This window comes from Lonchura striata, chromosome 10 (assembly GCF_046129695.1).
Source record: "Lonchura striata isolate bLonStr1 chromosome 10, bLonStr1.mat, whole genome shotgun sequence".
In the NCBI taxonomy this organism is placed as follows: Eukaryota; Metazoa; Chordata; class Aves; order Passeriformes; family Estrildidae; genus Lonchura; species Lonchura striata.
This window is the reverse complement of record NC_134612.1, coordinates 10,205,092-10,223,599: the sequence shown is the minus strand read 5'-3', so window position 1 is coordinate 10,223,599 and position 18,508 is coordinate 10,205,092. Positions and strand designations below refer to the sequence as shown.

Genomic DNA, 18,508 nt, shown 5'->3' with positions numbered 1-18,508 from the left:
TTTTCATAGGCTGTGCTGTTTTACTCATTTACATATTAATAGATATGTATTTTAAGAACAGTAAAATACATGTCTCTGTGTGGTACAAGATAACGTGAGGAATTAAAAACAGTGGATTCTCTGTCTTCCTAGCTCTAGGTAGCTGTAGCATGTGACCTAATTTTTTGGTCCTGGGCTATAAAAATACCCCATCCTTAAAACATAGAGGTTACCTCAAATAACCCATCCCTACACAGAGTTATATTGCTGGTGTTCCAAATCAAACAAATTACTCTGAAGTGAAAACCACAATGGAAACAGTCCAAAATCACATTCTTGGCTCAGCTCATCATACCCTATGTTATTTGCCAGTTCCCTTTTTCATGAGCTTTTAGGATCATTTACAGTAATGTTTTTGTGTGTCACATTGAGCACTCAAACCAATGTTATCTTCTCCACATTCATTAATTGCTGCTATCAGGATACGGCATCAAGAAGGAACAAATTATTGTAAATTAAATGGCACATATATAGCTTGAGCTTCTTTATTATGTTAAAATATGGCAGGTTTTATTGTGTTTATATGCTCCTTGTAGTAAACATTATAATTCAATACTTGGAAAATAAATAAGGTAATCAAAGGATGGAAAACATCTTGGTGATATGCCACAAGCTGTCGTCTTGTTGCTCAGAGCTTCAGCCAATCATTCATGAATTTCTGGGCTGTTAAAGTGCCTTTGAGGGAGGTGTTTCTTGAAAAGGGATTTTGGTGCAAGACAACATGTAAATAATCAGAATATTTGATCTGCACTGGGCAAGTTCCAAGAGAAGGAATTTCAGGGGAAAAAAGATGTAGTCCAAAATGTCCACATGCATGTAGCACTGGGAGGTGGTGGTTCTGCTCTGTGCATTCTGCAGTTTATTTTCTTTATTCTGTTCAGTGCCTCATGAAAAAGATTTGTTGCTTCATGATGACGTGGTTAGAAGAATCTAGGCTCAGCACCCACTATTTGATAAGAGAAGGCCAAGGCAGACAAAAATTACTCTATAAAGAAGAGAGGAAAGGAACATATAAAAACATGCCTGAATATCAAGGAGAAACTTTCTGATATGTTCGGTTGAGATGATCCACACTGCTTAACACACTTAGAAGAAGCTAAGGATCAGATTACGATATCGTGCTGTACCTGACACATCTCACAAGTCTTTCAAGAAAGCTATTAAAATCCAATTGGATTACGAAAAGAGGATGTTACTCTGTAATGTTAAGTGTATCATAATCTCACTATTAAATGGTAAATCCTCTGAAGAAATTTTCCTGGAGTACTTTGAAACAGATATGTTATTACTATTGTTCACAATACCCAGACAAAGTAGGACTGAATTATAAAGACAACTACTTCCCCCTGTAGAGTCAGGCAGTATAATTCCAGATCCTGAAAAATGAAGCAGCTATATGTTTAATTCCTGTTTGAGCTCCTCTTTATTTGTAGAAGGACAAATTAGTTGGTGATTTTGCCTTGAGTGAGTGTATCAGCTGGCAGTGCAGTTTGTTCTGAGTCTGCTCCTGCGTCAGACTAATGATCTGTCACTAACTTCATGAATGGACTTAAACTTTGCTGGGAAGTGCTGCCATGGCTCATCCCAGGCTTACTGCAGCCTTTTGGTATCAGCCACTCATGGATACTTGGACTGCCACAAACATTTGGATGATGACTGCTCTTCACAATTTTTTAGTCTTGTGTGAATATGGTTATTCATTCAGATGCAAAAATTATTTGCTATTAAATTAAAAGATTTCAGATATGTAGCTTGGAAGAAAAAAACCCAAAAAACTGTATGAGGTGAATGACCAAATATAAAGCATAAATAAAAAGTGGGAAAGAGTCCAAGTGAATATTTCAAAAATTCTTTGCATAAAGTTTTTCATCTACAGCCCTTTCCCATAGCCCAGTGAAGTCAATGAGAGTTTGGGGCTTTGGCTCAGGCACTTCAATTGTCTGCCCTACTGTTGCAATAACAAACACAGCAGTCTGTTTGCAAACATCTGGTAATTGGAAAAAGGGCTGAAGTTGTTAGCAAATGTATTTGTCAACACTGATTTGACCAGTTGTACACATTACCTTAAATGACATTTCTTCCCTTCCATGAGGAATGTGGAGTCTGTGTCCAATGAGTTTCCTCGGTGGCTGTCATGCAGTGAGCATGGCAATCTGTGGTGTGTCCTTTGCATGTTAAATACCCTCCAGCACTTGCTGTTTATTATACAGGATGAATAGGCTGGTTTCCAATTCATTTGTCAAAAAACAGTCCTGGTAACAGAGTAGACATATATGTGACAAGTGGATTTACGCAGCTCTGTCCAGCTTCAGATCTGCCTGTTGATAATGGTTAAATGTTCCCACTTGGCAGGAGAATGATGACACTTCTAGAAGAAAGATACACCTTCTTTCAAGCTATGATTTTGTTTGGTTTGGTTTTTTTGGGTTTTGTTTTGGTTTTTTTAGGTTAAGAAACATCCTAGTGCACAGTTCTCTCAAACAAATCAAGCCTGTGTAGTAGTCACCAATGCTCACAGAAGAGCTGATTGAATTCCTGTAGTTTTTTGCTTCTTTTTTCGAGGCTCATATATCTCCCCTGAACTTATCTGCATTTCCAAAGGCCCCTCTGCCTGAGAACTGTGCTGAGTCCCTGGCTACAGTAAACCCCTCCAGTGCTGTAGCACTGATGGCTCTTTTGCCTCTGTGATGTCAGTGCTGCTGTTCTTGTGCTTTCTCCCATTTCCCTTCCAAGAGCCAGCAGCTGTCACATCAGCTCATGGCCATTCTCCTGCCTCCCACACTGTGTGTGGATACCTTCCTTTTTTAAAAATTGCTTTTTAGTTTTTGCTAAGAAAGTAGATGAAAACCACAAACTCCAGTCAGGTTTATCAGATGAGACAAGGTTATTGTTCTGGTCTGAGGTTTGTATGTTCTTTCTTATTTATGGTTTGTGGTTGGTCCACAGGTACTGATAGCAAATGATGACTTGTTAATCATCTCTTGGTTTTTGTGGTTTGTTTGTTGTTTTGGGGTTTTCTCCTCCCTATATTGCCATCTACCCCTGTCCATGTTGTCTTCTGTTATTTTTGCCTGCTTGCTGTATTGATCTCTGAGCAGGTGTCTCTACAGCCTGGACATTTAGTATTAAAAAATATCTTGGCATTCCGTTCCTTATAAAATTGTCTGTTTCTTTCTGTGGCTTACAGGTAGGAGTGAAGGCAGGGGTCACTGGTGGGTGTGCCTCAGTCCTGCCTGTGTGTCTTATGCTTCTGTTACTCAGGCAGTTGTAAAATCAGGAAATACTATTGGTACTGTCATTGACATGAAGAAAAAGCAAAGCATAAAAGTGAATTAATAAAGTTTTTTTGAAGCAAAGCAAAAAAATGGATGGTACAAGAGCAGTATTGTTGGAAATTGTTTTTGTTCCCTGTAGCAGAGGGAAAGGCAGAGATCAAAAAGCTCTTATTTCTCCTAATCTCAGACAGATACAGATTTGGATTCCTTTGGTTAGATAGGAAAATAACAGGATGGAGAGAAGTTATAATCTTTCTACTCTCCACTGCTACTGATAGAGTAAAAACATACCTAGTAGGCTTCATGGGAGTGAATCCTCTCCTGTATTTCATACTTATTCTATTGTCACTTCTTGACTGTAGCAGCTACCATGGCTTATTGCACATCCTCTTTGCTATAGCTCCCTTTCCCTGGCTGTTCAGATTGTGGCCATGAAGGTTGAAAGGGAATTTTGCCTTTACAGCATTCCCATTATGGATTGAATAATCTGAAAGCACTCAAGGAAGTGAATGTCCTAAATTAATGTATAGGCAAGGTATCTGTAAAAACATTCCTGGTTTTTCAAGCATGAATTTTATTGTCATCAGTTAATCAGCAGTTGATGAAATTAAATGGTGAAGTGCATAAATATCAGCGATTCATTATGATGCTTAACAATTAAGAAAATAGCCCATAGAATGTATATTTGATCAGTTGGGATGAGGGCACTGTTGATGATACACTACCAGTCTAGTGGAAGGGAATTCTGTCTCTTTTGTGTCTTTTTCTTTGCCCTAACATTGTGTGTGCTTTCCTGCTCTTTGCTTGTAGACTTCTCTTTGGGCTGTTAAAGATGAATTTTACACTGGCAATCTTTTCATTATCTTCAGCCACCAAACTGTGATCCAGAGCACAGCCTGGCTCACCACAAACATACTTCTCAGGATCCTTACAGGGCAAATCCTAAATTGGGAAATGGAAAACCTGGAGTCAAAATTATCTCAATTTTACATGTCCCATTGTCACAAATGGAAGATGGTTGAATATTATTCTACCAGTAATCATCACATCAAGGCTAGAAATATTCAATCCACAGGGAGCCAGTGGATACTATGTTTTTTTAAATAGTCTATATGCATGATAAGACTTTCTTCTCTGTTGGCTTGCTAATCGTTTTGATTATTTCTTTTGAAGTAAGAAACAGATGGCAGCATTCACTGTAATAAGTGCAGAAAAACATGCCAGCCAATTAAGGATGTTTCAACTGACTGAAAACCTGGATCCTTTTTCAATATTTTGGTGATTTTTCCCTCCCTCTGTATGTCTAGAGGAAATTTTTATTTATCATTTGTTCAATAGAATAATAAAATTAGAGGAATCTTACATCATTAAATCTCTAGGAATGAACCTAGAAGAACAAAGAGCTGAAATATAATTTATGGATTCTTTAGCAAAGGTTTGTTATCTGCCAGAAGATAAAAAAAACCCCAAAACAAATCAAATACCCTTGTTAATGTGAACCCCACCCCTCCCTTGGAGGGCCAGTATAAACTGTAGCTGTATATGATTCTAAAATATTCACTACTTTTTCAAACTCTGCTTCATTCAATAAGTTAATTTTCAAATACTGTAGCATTTTAATACCTCTTTCATCAATCCTGAATGTTATGTCCCTGAAATTGTGATTCCAACAGTTCTTTTCTCAGCAACATTTTGCAGTCAATATACCCCCTTCTCACTTCCTTATCAGGGAAGGTTACTGTCCTCTCATTTCCTACCAAAATCAGGTGGAGTTTAAGCTATTTTGGATCCCACAGAAAAAGAGATTCTTCTTTGTCTTGTGCTATGAAATTGAAATTAGAGGTCACTGCTGAAAATGCAGGTCACTGCTGATCTGCTCCTTAAGCACCTGTTAATGCCTTTATCCCTTTACCACAGTCAGTATTATTGAGACTATATGAAAAAGGGCATTTTGGCTTCTAATATGTATTTTAGTTCCTGGTTATGTAGTGCTTTGATCATTTTTTAAGGTACTTTGCAGTCCTATCCTCACTTTTACACTGCTTCACTTCAGGAGTAGAACTATGGATTTTCTGCCCAACTTCTAGGTTTTTTTAAATTGTATTCTACTGCTCTCTCTTACAACGTTTATATTCTTAAGATTTTACCCTCTAAATGTCTACTTTAATACTATTATGTCTATTTTTCTACTAATCTTTTGGAATCACTCTTCTTTGATGACTTCTCAATTTTAGTCAGTGAGCTTCTAAGGATGTGACTTAAAGCAAAACTGGTGCCACTTATTAGGGTTGATTTAGCCTATGAAAGATGAAATTTAGTGCTTCAGGCACTAAAGCAATTTTCAAAGTAGCATATTGGCTTTTACCAGGTTTGGTCTGCTCTTCCTTAATGAAGACATTCAGTCTGTTTATGGGTGACTATGGTCACTTTGGGAAGCATTTGGTGGTAGTTAAGGGTAAAATACTGATTGTTCTTCAAAATTAGAAACAACTGGTAGCTCTGCAGTGATGATTTAAATTTCTTTTTAAAATTCTTTCAAACCACAAAGCTGTGTGTTGTTTGGTGGTTGAATGTGTTTGAACTTATGGAACTTTTCATTTAATGTTGCTCTCCATTGTTTTTGGCTAAAACCCAAGCCTTACATCTTCTAGTTGCAGGATTCCTTTCTGCAAACTCCATCCTTTGCTGAAGCCTCAGTGTAACATGAGACCATCCCTGTTTCCCAGCAGGCAGCACATTAAAGGTCTGCCTGGTGGCCAGCTGCAAAGACAGGTGTTTTCTGCTCTTATTTTTTCTTCTCCCTTTATTTGGTCTTATAACTTCCCTAACACACTGTCAATTCCTGGGTGAAATGAATGATTGAAATTTATAAGCTTGGAAAAAGCTCTGATTCAGACAGTGTGAAGCTGGGGATTTTGGTCTAAAGTTGACTGTTTTTAACTACTTGTTTGCTGGCAAGAGGCTGAGCCAGATGGGAAATGCAGCTCATAAGGATAACTGCAGGGATCACAGGCATTGAGCATTTATCTTTCCAGGACATTAGCACTTTGAGCACCACAGTGCAGATGCTGCTGGAGCCTCAAGGTTTGTGTATGGCACACTCATACTCTGCACACAAACAAGTGTTTCCACGTAGAAATCTGGGTGAGCCCTTAGTGCACCCCTCACTGGTATCTGTCCCACACCCATGTTGGGTCTGTCTCATTGCACTCACAGGCTGTGTGAATCACAGACTACCTCTGTAGTGCTCACAGGCCTTCAAGAAGAATACGTAAGGCCTGAGGATGATGTGCAGTGAGATCCAGTCCAAAACTCAGTCCAGTTGCCTGCCCCATTATTGATGAAATGTAACTCTTCTTCCTGCATTTGCCACTATTGTACGCTCCCAATATTGTGTTTAAAATCTAAACTATAGCTGCCTTTGCCACAGTCCATTTCTCATGCTTGCCTGTGGTACCATGTACACCTCTGGTGTTCTACTGGTAAAACAGAATAACACATGTTAGAAGCAGATGATTTCTCAGAGGACAGCAACTGCTGTAACAACAAAGAAATGACACCTGGAATTCAAACTAATCCACAGCTTTAACTTTCTTACCAGTGAGATCACTCAATCTAGTAATGCTCTATCCATCACTTAACATAGGTTTAACACTCCACATCAGCTTTGTGGGTCTGTCTTGGCCACCATATCTGGTATTGCAGCCTGGATGACTCACTGCACCCCTTGAAATTATCACAGGTAAAACTAATACTACGGCCCTTGAAAAGATATTTCCTTAATTTTTGCAGTGGTCATGACAGAGTAGCTCGACGTTATGTGCTGCAGGAGTTTGTTACTGTCTATTAGTAGTTAATGATCATCAGCACAGGGTGAAAAAGGTACACAGACATTTTTAAAACCTTTCTCTGACTCATGATTTTTAAAGCATTAGCAAATCAGAGAACTGATACTCTGTAACTTCAATGGAATTACAGGTTAGTGATTGATATAATCTTTCTATTATTCATTTGGTTAACATAGTAAACACTTTATATTAGATATGAAAACATTTTGAAGTTAGAATTTTAAGAAACAAATTATGGCAACATTTCTTTAAAAACATTTATTGTAAATAAATTATCATACAGATACTGTGAGGTGGCAGTGACCTTACACACTAAAATAATAAAGAGTATCAAAGACACAAACATTAGTCATCTGTAAAACTCTAACCACATTCGCTTTTCATTGCATAGCCAAGAAGCATTAAGTGAACCATAAAGTATGTGAAAAAACTTGGCTGATAGGACAATTGTTTCATCCATCAACTAGTATAACTTCAATTCACACTAGTATTACTCTGTTCTAGAAAAGTTCCGGCAGCCTTCTGAATATCAGCATTTTTTATTGAATTTTAAAAATTCTAGTGAGTTAGAACATGTAGAAATGTTGATAGTTCTAGGTTTTATTTCTTTTTTCTTTGCCTGTCTTAGGTAAAACCTAAATTATTCTCATTTTGATTTTCCTTAGGAGTTGAGTTGCTTTGAGTCAGACCTTATTCAAGATATTTAAAGCAAATACCCATGCTCACAAAACAGTATCAGGACGTCCCATGTGCTGAACATGAATAGTGATCATGTTGTTGTAGCCAATCTGCTCAGATATTTCTACTGCCCCCAACCAAAATGCTGTCCTTGACTTAGGAAAATATTACACATAATTTACTGCCTAAAATTGTATCAACCCTTAGATTTTAGTCAGTGGCAGAAGTCCTGCTGGTGTCACTGTGAAAAAGCAGATTATTTTTGCTTGTTATTGTTATTGTTGAAAGTTGCTTTAGATACCTCATATTATTTGCTTTTAAACCAGAAGTGTATCTGGCCTGTGCTGCTTGAGACAAAACATATTTCTTGGAGATTACTCTTACAGAAGGCAGGGATTGACAAGCTTACATTTTTGAGTATACCAAGATATCACTGGACACAAATATTCCTTTAAATCTTTCAAGATGATTTACCTTTGGTAATGTGTGAAAGAGTATAGCCTTACAGATCCTGTTTATTGGAAATGGCCTTCACAGGAAAAGTGTAAAAAAATCCTCTTTTCCCTCTTCTTCTTTGCTGTCACATAGGGTGTAGCTGAATTTCCATAATAGCACCAACAAAGCTGCAGTGATATCTGACAGTAGAGCTGTGGTGCTCCCTACTTTCAGTCCAACCCTTGTTTTAAATGTAACACTGCTCTTCTATTTCCATCTCTGTCTGCTTGGGCGAAGCAGGTTAGGAGTTGTGAGGAACGTGTCCTCACTGCCCAGGTGCAAGGACAGCATGATGCCCAAGGCCCAGAAGACCCAAGCAAGCCCTGGTTCAGTGGACCCAGTTATGGAGCAGCCACTGCTCTGTCTTGGCACAAAAAGAGTTCAGAGCTTCCCTACTTTCTGCTTTCACACCAGCCAGCTTCAGGTTTGCTAATGAGGAAATTCCTTGCCTTGGGAAGTGATTGAAATAATATTTGCAAATATTACTGCCAGTGTAGTTTTTCAAAGTACTTTTAAGAAAAAAATTCAGTGATTGTGTTCGGTCAAAATCATGTTAAAGCATCAGTAAAAGATGAAGTGAAACTTTTAAAGCAACAAGGATTATTTTTTTTTTAGAACTATTACTTAGATGCTGTAAATTGGGCCTGCTACAGCTAAATATTGCAAAGGTCTGAACTGTGGTATTCTTATCAGATTAATACTTCCCATTGAGTTGAAATAACTTGTTCAGAATTCCTACGTGTCCATATTTTCCAAGTCATATAACAAACCCCTTTGGAAAGTAGAGATGGATCTGCTGACAGCTGTGGAGTTGACTCTTCACAGCTGCTAATTATAGCATAGCTGAGTTCTTCAACAGGGCATCACACAAAATATTTGTCTTATCTGGACGAGTCTGGTGATGTGGAGAAGAGTAATTATTTTCTCCCCTGCTTGTAATGGCATGCAGATACCAAGAAAAAAAGCAAACCTAGTGAGGGTAAATGTGTTCTAGCATTTTTGAAGATCTACCTAAAGAGCTGGGGTCCCTCAGATGATTTGCTGTCCTTCTTTTGTAGTTCTGAGGAAACCTTGCTCTTTCTTTCCCCTCAAAGAGCAGGGAAGCTGGATTGGCATTAAATGACAAGTTCTTCTGGTTTCAGAAGAGATTGGTTGAGCTGAGGAACTGCAGATTTTGTCTAAACATTCACTAACGCCATTACAGTGGGTTGTTAATTTAGTGGGATTTAAAAACTGCATGAATATGCAGTGCTTTTTTCTATGTTCCTTTCAAATCAAGGGTTTATTTCTTTGATTTTGGCTATGGCTATAAGACTTCTTCCCCTCAGGCTTCAGGACTTTGTTTTGATTTAGCGTCTGGAAGTATCTTGGCAATGCTGACTTTGGGATGAGTTGCTGTACCCCAGCAACTGTACTACAAGAAGGAAGTCACACAACCTCTCTGTGGCCATGTACTGAAGCTGGCCAACAGAAGGGTATCTTTAAGTCCAAACAGCCATTCATCTTAGGCTTCATGTGCAGGAATGTGCTCTTGCACAGTAAGATTTCATTTTGATGCTCTTATGCTGATATGCTGTTGGTTTCAGTGATGTTTTATCCAATACTCCTCTTTGCCTGTTACATGCAGAATTCAGTTCTGATAGACATGGAAAGACCCTAACCTGTAGGGGCTGACATACTTGACTAGAGAACAGACAGAGAGAAGGGAAAACTTTTGAGACATAGCTAATTATGTCTGCACCTCTTTTCCTACACTTGGAAGTCCTTGAAGAGGACATGAAGCCTTGAATGGACTGGCAGAAAATTGTGTAAATGGATTTGCCAGAAGGGTAGAAGGTTGTTTCATAGCTTGTGGCTTATGAAACCTATGGAAAACACTACAAAATTTCAAGTGTGTATAGCCACACTCTCTATACAACAAACCTGGGAACCCTCTACCCTGCTGTGTTGAGAATTCAGAGGAATGCCAATCTTAAGGATCGATTTTCAGCTACTGCCTCCTTTTGAGCCTCTGCTAGCATGAGGATGTGGGCATGATCCAAAAGCACTGGGGCTGGTATGTTCATGTGTTCCCTGTAGGCACATCCTGTGCTGCACCTACTGTAATCCTGAGCTCTGCACTGAAAAAGGCCTGCTTTTGTTACAGATGCACAGGTAAATCAGAACAGCCTCGTCTCTGAAAGACACAAGGACGTTTTTTTGTGAGGGAAGCCCCTAAAAAAAAATTAAATAAGCAATCTTCTCTAAAGTACCACCACAGAATGCATTAGCTAGCAAAGGCAGCAATGTCAGAAATAGTGACAGAAAATAGATAGCTTCTGAGAAAGTGAAATGTGTTTAAGTTCTTTTAAGAAATAAGGGATTTGCTTTCAGCTCTGTGGGAAATACAAGACTTGTTAAGCATCAGATATGAGCTGAAGCTACAGTAGAATCTGTTTGCATTTCTGTATTTGGACTTCAAAAAATATTCCAGAGAGTTTGTAACTAGGGATTTCTATCAACTTGTTGTTAATGTGTGACACCTATATATAAACACAGGATCAGAAATGGAAGTAAAAATTAATTTAGGTTCTGCAGATTGATAAGATACCATGCACCATCCAGGTTACAATATTTATTTCTGTATATTTTAAGTAGTAGCAGCAAAGGCAAGAGAAAAAAAAATTGGATAACCCTCTTTAATAGCAGACTACTTTAAATTGAATTAAACTTACAGTAGACTGGTGAATATATCCACAGAGTTACTGTGGCTCAGCCAATTTGCAGTAGCTTGAATTCCTTGCATCATCTGGCGTGTGTAACTTTTTTTGTTTTGGGTAACAGGAAGCTGTTGGCTGCGCAAATCTCAGATATCTCGATTTTCACAGACTAGTTGTATTTCTGGACTCCTCTCTAAAAAGAAAGAATGTGATATTCCTTCATGGAAATTCTGGTTTATAAAGATACAGCCGTAGAAGTAGCTAGTATAAGTAGCACTTATACTTTCAGCTTAAAAGGAACCAATTCTGCAAATCATGTTCTGTTAGTTCTTTTCCAAGACAGCTCATTGACATTTCTTGTTGTGTTTTTTCACACAAAAAATGCTACTCCAAATCTCAAGCCTGTACTGCACAAAAGCTGTGCATTGAGCTGGCACCTCTTGCTTTTGAAAGCATTTGTAATTTCCTTTTTGCACTGTAAGGAACACTGCTGATATGGAAAACACCAGCTTCTCCAAGTGTAGTTCTCACCACAGCATAATAACTATAACCCCATCATCAGATTTATCATGTTTCAATTTGACCAGATATGTCAGTAGTTTAGAGGGTTTTGCACTAATAAATTGCTTTAGGTTAATGTGAAGTACCTTCAAACCATTGGAGATTTTATTGTGGAAAATGTTTTGCAAAGCTGCATATCCTAAATGGCTGCACTCCAGAGTCTGGAATTCAAATCTCATTTACTATAAATGACTGAAAACCAGAGGATGTAGAAGTTTTTTTTAACATACTTAATAGAATATAGGGGAAAGGGGACTGATTTTTCAATTCCTATGTAATGCAAATGGGTTTATTCAAGAAATTAGCTGTAAATAAAGGAAATACTTGTCAGATACTAATTACGAAATGTGCATAATAATTGAAAGCAATACTGTGACACTTGACAAATTCTCAAGTAGTGGATATAGAGCTCATTTTGTTGCTTCTGTGTCATTTGGTGGTCCCTTTCAGGTGTGATAGCAGGAGGGCTCAGTGCTGATCTGAAACCTCAAGTTACAGAAGCCCAGTGGGAAGAGGGAAAGAATTAAATGGATGGTGAGTGCTTTTCAAAGCCCCACACATGGGCCCCTGATGGGAGTTAGTGGATGTGGGTGGGCTCTAACCTAGGAATCTAATATTCAGCTGGCAAATCAATGCTCATTATCCATGGTCCTCCCTACCCTAAGCCACCACCTGGGAATCAAGAAAGTGCCTAAAAAAAGAAATCTGGAGTCTAAATATGGGCTCTTGTTTTCAAAACTGTGTATTGACTTAGATAACATCTGTTTGAGTGGACTAATAAGCACTGGTTAGCTCTACATGCTTTCAGTATGCAATTAAAAAAATACAGTAGCTTCCATCCTAATTTTGGTAACTGACAGTTACAATTATGAGCATTGAGGGGAATAATATTTTGCAATAAAGAAGTTTTTTTTTATTGCTTTGAGGGGAGTTATTTATCCATCTGCTATATCCCGTAGCAATCATTACTTCCCCCATTCATACAAAGGAGCTCCTTCCAGTTTCCTCTAAAGAAAAAGTTTCTATTTTGAGGAGAGAGAAAGAAAGCAAAATAGAGCAGAGAACAAATGATGTCTCTAAATATTAACGAAGGACTTGTAGTACGTCTTGCCAAATGTGGACTAATCAGGCTCTTGATGGGCCACAGAGTTCCCATTGCCACAAGTACTAGACTAAGAAACTTGGATTCTATTTCTGTCTTTGCCATTGACTGGCTGGTGTAACCCTTGGCCAGACATTTAATTCCCTTGTGGTTTTGTTCTCCCTGTTACACATAGCCTGTTTTGTCTGTTTGGTTTGTAAGCTTGCCTGGGCAAGGATTGTCTCTGGTGATGTTTGTATAATGCCAAGCTGCCAGGCTTCAGTCTTGGCTGGGCCTTTGACGTGTTACCTGGGTATAAAATTATTGCCACATTAGTACATTTATCAGTTATCTCAGTTTATGTTGCACTGACAGTTTGCTTCTTTGACTCTTGGTAGTGTAGGTGAAATCAGAATGGGTCTCTGTGTATTCCCTCAGTGGGCATTGAGCTAAAGAAATAAAATAAGGATAAAAAAGAATTAGTTGGCGCCTTTTGTGCAATCCTGGCACCATTTGGGTTGTAAAAACTCTTTCTTTCTTTGGGCTGAATCAGCTTTGGGATGGAGATTGCCACACTTTGAATGGGAGCCACAGTCTCTGCAAGATAGCAAGTGACTTTGGCAGGTCGCATCCTTGGGTTAAACACCTCTTTTCAGAGCCATGGCACTTGCTGGCTTTGCAGGGATGTCATGGGCTGGGTGTGCTCAGACACTGAATTACCCTGGGTCTCACCCAGTTTTCCTCTGAGCACAAGAGGAATCCCACTCCCTTTGCATGGGAATGTAAAGGGGGTGGAGATAAACTAGATGTCACACTGTTAGATTGGCTACAGATAAGAGGTTTTTTAGATCAAAGACACTCATGGCAATTTTATGAATACAAGTAAAGTCAGAGGAATGTTCATAGAAAAACTCAATGTGTTCTAAATGGCTTTGTCAACATGCCCCTCAACTTTTCAAATGTTGCCCTATATGTGACTGCTTTCACAGGCCCTCTGAAAGCCCTGCTGGTACTCACTTGTACTGCTGCTGCTGTGCAGTGTGGCAACCAAGCATGAGACCATCCTTTTGGGCTGGGATCAGATGTTCTTTTCTGGCCTGAGACATGAACAGGCAGATCTCTTCACCCACTGTATTTTAAGGTGTGGCTTTGAGGGCTTTCAGAAAGGGGATGGGAATAAAACTTAACCCATAAACAGAAGCTCCCAAAACTTTGGCCTAGAGGAGAAGCTGGCACTGTTCATAAGCAGAAGATTCTGAGGTGTGACTTTAGAGATTGGAGCAATGTCCATGGCATACTTTTCAGCAAGGAGAGTGGTGAGCTGTGCTGGCTGTAGCAGAAGCAGTTTCACAATACTCATGGAATAGGAATAGCACCGGTGGGAACAGTGAGAAAAATTGCCTTTATTTTAAAGTAAGTCTTGCTTTGATAAATATATTCTTGAGCAGCTCAGACCTTACACATTAAATAAATAATCATAGTCAGTTTGGGATGTTCCAGCAAACAGGTACCATGCACTATTGATAAGAACAGTTGTAATCTGGGGAAGTAATGAATCATATATGAATCATGTCTGAGTAAGAGATTATTATGGTCATCTTCTGGGAATATGTAAAATCAGGAAATTTGAGGAATGCTTATTTGTTCCTATTGTTACAAATGGTGACTTTTGCTAAGTATGAGGCAATTCCTGTTGCTGAAGTGTGCATTCATACTTGAAGTTTTTCCACAGCAGCATGGAGAATTAAATCTCTTATGGATTATATTGATTTAAATTACATTAATTTCAGTAAAAAATATAGGCATTTACTTGTTCCATAAAGGTTTGAAACCCCTTGTAGCACCCCATGAAACCCAGCACCTATTCATGACACTTTCCCCTTTAACTCAGCAGTGTGTGACTGCTGAGGACATGAATCTGTGATCTCCTGTTTGCTATGATGATCTGTTTTGATTCTTCTTGAAGGTGTGTACAAAATGTTTCCTTTAGCTGGGATGGCCACAGTGTCCCATGTTTGAACAGCACCCAGAACACTTGTTTTGTGGCTGGGCCTCTGAGAAGCCTGTGCCATTCAAAAGAGAGGGTGCAGTAAAGAAAGAAATTGTTCTGTTGATGGATTTAGTGTGGCTTTCAGTGCAAACATACACTAAAATGAAATCTGGGCAGAAGGTTGGTTCTCTGGTCTTACTGTTAATTCCCAAACCTGTCAAAAAAACCTGCTTAGGGCTTGACCTTGTAAGGTGCTGAGCATGTTTGGGAACTCCAGCTGTTGCTCAACACTGAACACAGGTCCTTTTCTCTCAAAAGAAATGGTTGCACTTTGAACAGAGGCAGCTTGGAGCTCTCTGACATCACAAATATTTTGGAAGAGGCATAAATTACTGTTGGCTTTTGCAATGCTGCGCTCTTTGGAAACATTCCTCTTGAATAATATTAAATGCAATTCCAACTTATGTAATTTAGCTCATCCCTATCATCAGCATCAATTAAAAAAACATTTACAGATTCCAGACTCACCAGGACCTTTCCAAGAGCTGGCATACTCAGAGCCAAGGAACTTACAAACAATGACTATTGATCTCAACAAGTGTGTCAGCTCTTGCAGGATGTTTGTGTGTGCTGAACTGGCACCAGAGGTGAAGAGCTTCAGTTGCTGTCATTATATCTTTATTGGTGTCTATCAGAATCACTACCAAAGTTGCACTGGCAGATAAAATCATGCAGTGTCTGAGAGGTTACCCAGGTGTTATCTATTAATAGATATAAATTGTGTGGGAATTAACTTGTATTTTACCTTAAGAGTTGTGACAGTACTAGGAGTTTTAATTGTATTTTTTTGACCTTTATGTGCACCATGTTTTGTAGTGCTACTATATATACCCTTAGAAGAATTGCCTTGGTGTTAGTTGCATGTCAGAAGATTTGGGTATGAAGGGAAGCATAGCCATGATTTTACAAAGGTAACAAGGCCTATTTTATAGGGTTTTACCTATATGCAGCATAGTCCCTACTACAGTTTGAGCTCATTCAACTCCATCTTGTACTCTCACTAAATTTCTGTGATCCTGTGGCAGACTTCTGAGGCCATTTCTCAATCCTCATGCTATTCCAAAATATGTTCCACCTACCTTACAACAGTGGTATGAAATAAGATGCCTTTAGTTTCCCTCTCAGGATGGAGGATACACCTAAACTACAGCATAAAAAGACTGCCTTTTTCTTATCTACTCCTAATGCTTTTTTATTCACATAATTGAAAGCTGTTTGCCTTTGTACCAGTGACCAACTTAACAATATTAAATGTCCCAACTGCTTTCAGGCTGATAGCACATTTATCTTGTGCAGCAGAGCTGTCCCTTGGCCCTGTGTCTGTGCTGGCAGGTTCAAACTCTTTGCAAGTGGCAGCAGACCAGGTCTGGCCTTGGCCTGGCCTGTGCTCGTGTTTGCACCTGCATGCTGAGCACCTGCCTGGAGGGCTGTGCTCATTCCCCTCTGTCCTGTGTGTTCCTTAAGGACTCTTGTCACATCCTGGGTGACACAATCATGTCCACACTTCATGCAGCTTTCACTCAGGTTGCAGGACAAATGTCAAACTGAACTAGCATATAAAGAGTTATTGTGAGGTCCTTTTGTGCTTTCTCTCTAAGTTCTTTTCCTGGATCCAGGTCATCTACTCATCCCAACACACACTGAGCCTTGCTGCTCAGCTTTAGCTGAGAATGGCTCTTCTGGTTCCTTGTGTTTTTTGTTTATTTAGAGCTTTGTTTATTAGAGCTTGTTGTTGTTTCGTTTCTGTGCAGTATGCAATACTCAGATGGCTGCAATCCCAGTGCCTAATTAACAGCAAAATACCAAGAACATTGCAGTGCTTCTGAATCAACTATTTCTCTGCATTGTTCTGTCATGTGACTGGTTTCTCTTTGCAGACACCCATCGTTTGCAGGTGGAGGGTGAACATCACTTAGTTCTCTGAATTAAGGGCCTAAAGAGTTTAGGCGATAGTGGAAGACACTAGAGAGGTATGTAAATACCCTTAAGATGGAAACAAGGTAATTTTCTCATTTTCTGAAAGCTGCAACTTATATGAAGCTGTAGAATCTCTGTTCTCACAGGCAGAAGGCAACAAATAAGCTTTTTATACTGAGCACCATGTGCTGTATTCAGTGATGTTGTGCAGGGCTTTAAACTTCTTGCAAGAGATCTGTTGCACTGTGTAAAACTGCTTGACTATGTGTAAAAAAACTTCTCTGTACCTTTCTAGCCTTCTAGAGTCTAGCAAACATCTTCCTTAAGGAAACACCTTCCTTAAAGACAGAACTAGGAGAAGGAACAACTTCTACAAGTATGGAGAAGGAAAAGAAAGGTATGCAGCCTTTGTAATACCCATGCAATATGAATTCATCCTGCCTCAGAATGTAAAAAATTGCATGTGAGAGGAGAGCCAAGATACTTGTTCTGGGCCTTTAAGTTGATATTTGCCCTTTTTGTATATTTGCAGGATCATCATCTGCATAATTGAATTGGCAAATGCATAAAGCTGTAGTCAAAGCTTTTGTTTTGTATTGCACAATGAGATATTGTATTTCATTTCTCCTGTAAGATGCTTTATACTATTCCAGAGAGTCTTAGCCAGCTTTTTCTGGCTCGAAGCAAATACTTTTAATAACTGAGATTGACCAAAAGGATGTTGTCTTCTTCTGTAGTTTAGGCATGAGGTATGATAGATCACTTTGTTACTGTCAAAGAATGGATTTTTTTCACTCCGTTGGCAGCATGTTTAATTCTGGATCTTGTTCTGCTCTGCCTCTTCTGCCATTCCCCAGGACAGAAAGAGGAGAGGGAAGAGGAATTTTGCCTTTGAATGTTCTGCTGAAGTCACTCATTTTTATTGAGAGGCAAAAATGTTTGGTCCTATTTGGAAATTAGTTCTGCAAATTGACTGACACATTGCTGGAAGAATAAATAGTAAAATACAGGGTTGTTTGTCTATATCTGACAATGTGGATTTCTTGTGAAAAACTGAAGTACTGGATAGCACCCAAATGTAAAATCGTGTGCTGGTTAAAAACTGAAGTGTTCTTAAAATCGGCTTCATCTGATTTTGGCTGGTTGAAAGGTAGGCTGAAAGGGCTGGAAGTTCAGTCTCCTTCTGACAATAACTTGATGAGATTACAACTCCTCACCTTTACTAGTGAAACCATCCTGTTCAATTAGGGCTTGATTATCTTTTCAAATCAGTGTTATGCAAGGAAAATAACACTGATTTCATCCAGGTTCACCCAGGGGAGTGTCTTGATCCTCCTCCTTTTCCTGCTCCCTCAGGCAGGTTTTGTGTGAGCAGCTTTGAGAAGGGCCCATGCTGAGAGTCCCTGCAGTGCGTAATTCACAGGCCTGGAGGATTTTGTCAGTAGGTCCTGCTTTCCCTAAATACCTGTTGCACAGTGTCATTGAGGGAGCAAAATGTCGCTGGCTGATCCCTCTGCTGCCCTCCCTGCCCTGCTCCACACGGCCCTGCCATGCCAAGGGGCTGTGGCTGCGCTGGCACCGCATCTCTGGGGTCCTGCCTTCTCATTCAGGGGCTTGTTCATTTGCATTCTGGCTGAAATGTCCTGAGCAATGAATTTGGGAACATGGGGCTTGGTGTGGTCATGGCTTTTCACTTGAGGTTTGTTTTTTGGGCTGTGTCTCCTCTGTGGCTAATGATGGGATGGCAGCTGTGGGGATGGAGCAGAGCTGCACTAAACTGTCCAGGGGTGATGGCAGGGGTGTATGCCAGGGCACACAGGGGTCACTGGGATTCTGCTAACATGGAACTCTGTTAGACCCTCAGC

General features: G+C 39.4%; 2 long non-coding RNA genes across 2 annotated transcripts in view; one reads left to right on the top strand and one right to left on the bottom strand.

Moving 5' to 3' along the window:
- The window catches only part of LOC144246788 (uncharacterized), a 45,035-nt gene extending 42,794 nt beyond the window's left edge, over positions 1 to 2,241 (bottom strand). The window contains exon 1 of the long non-coding RNA XR_013340491.1: positions 2,103 to 2,241. This is a non-coding gene — a long non-coding RNA (uncharacterized LOC144246788). The remainder of the gene's footprint in view (positions 1 to 2,102) is intronic.
- The window catches only part of LOC110483645 (uncharacterized), a 161,576-nt gene that overhangs the window by 117,086 nt on the left and 25,982 nt on the right, over positions 1 to 18,508 (top strand). The window contains exon 2 of the long non-coding RNA XR_002467610.3: positions 12,046 to 12,129. This is a non-coding gene — a long non-coding RNA (uncharacterized LOC110483645). The remainder of the gene's footprint in view (positions 1 to 12,045; positions 12,130 to 18,508) is intronic.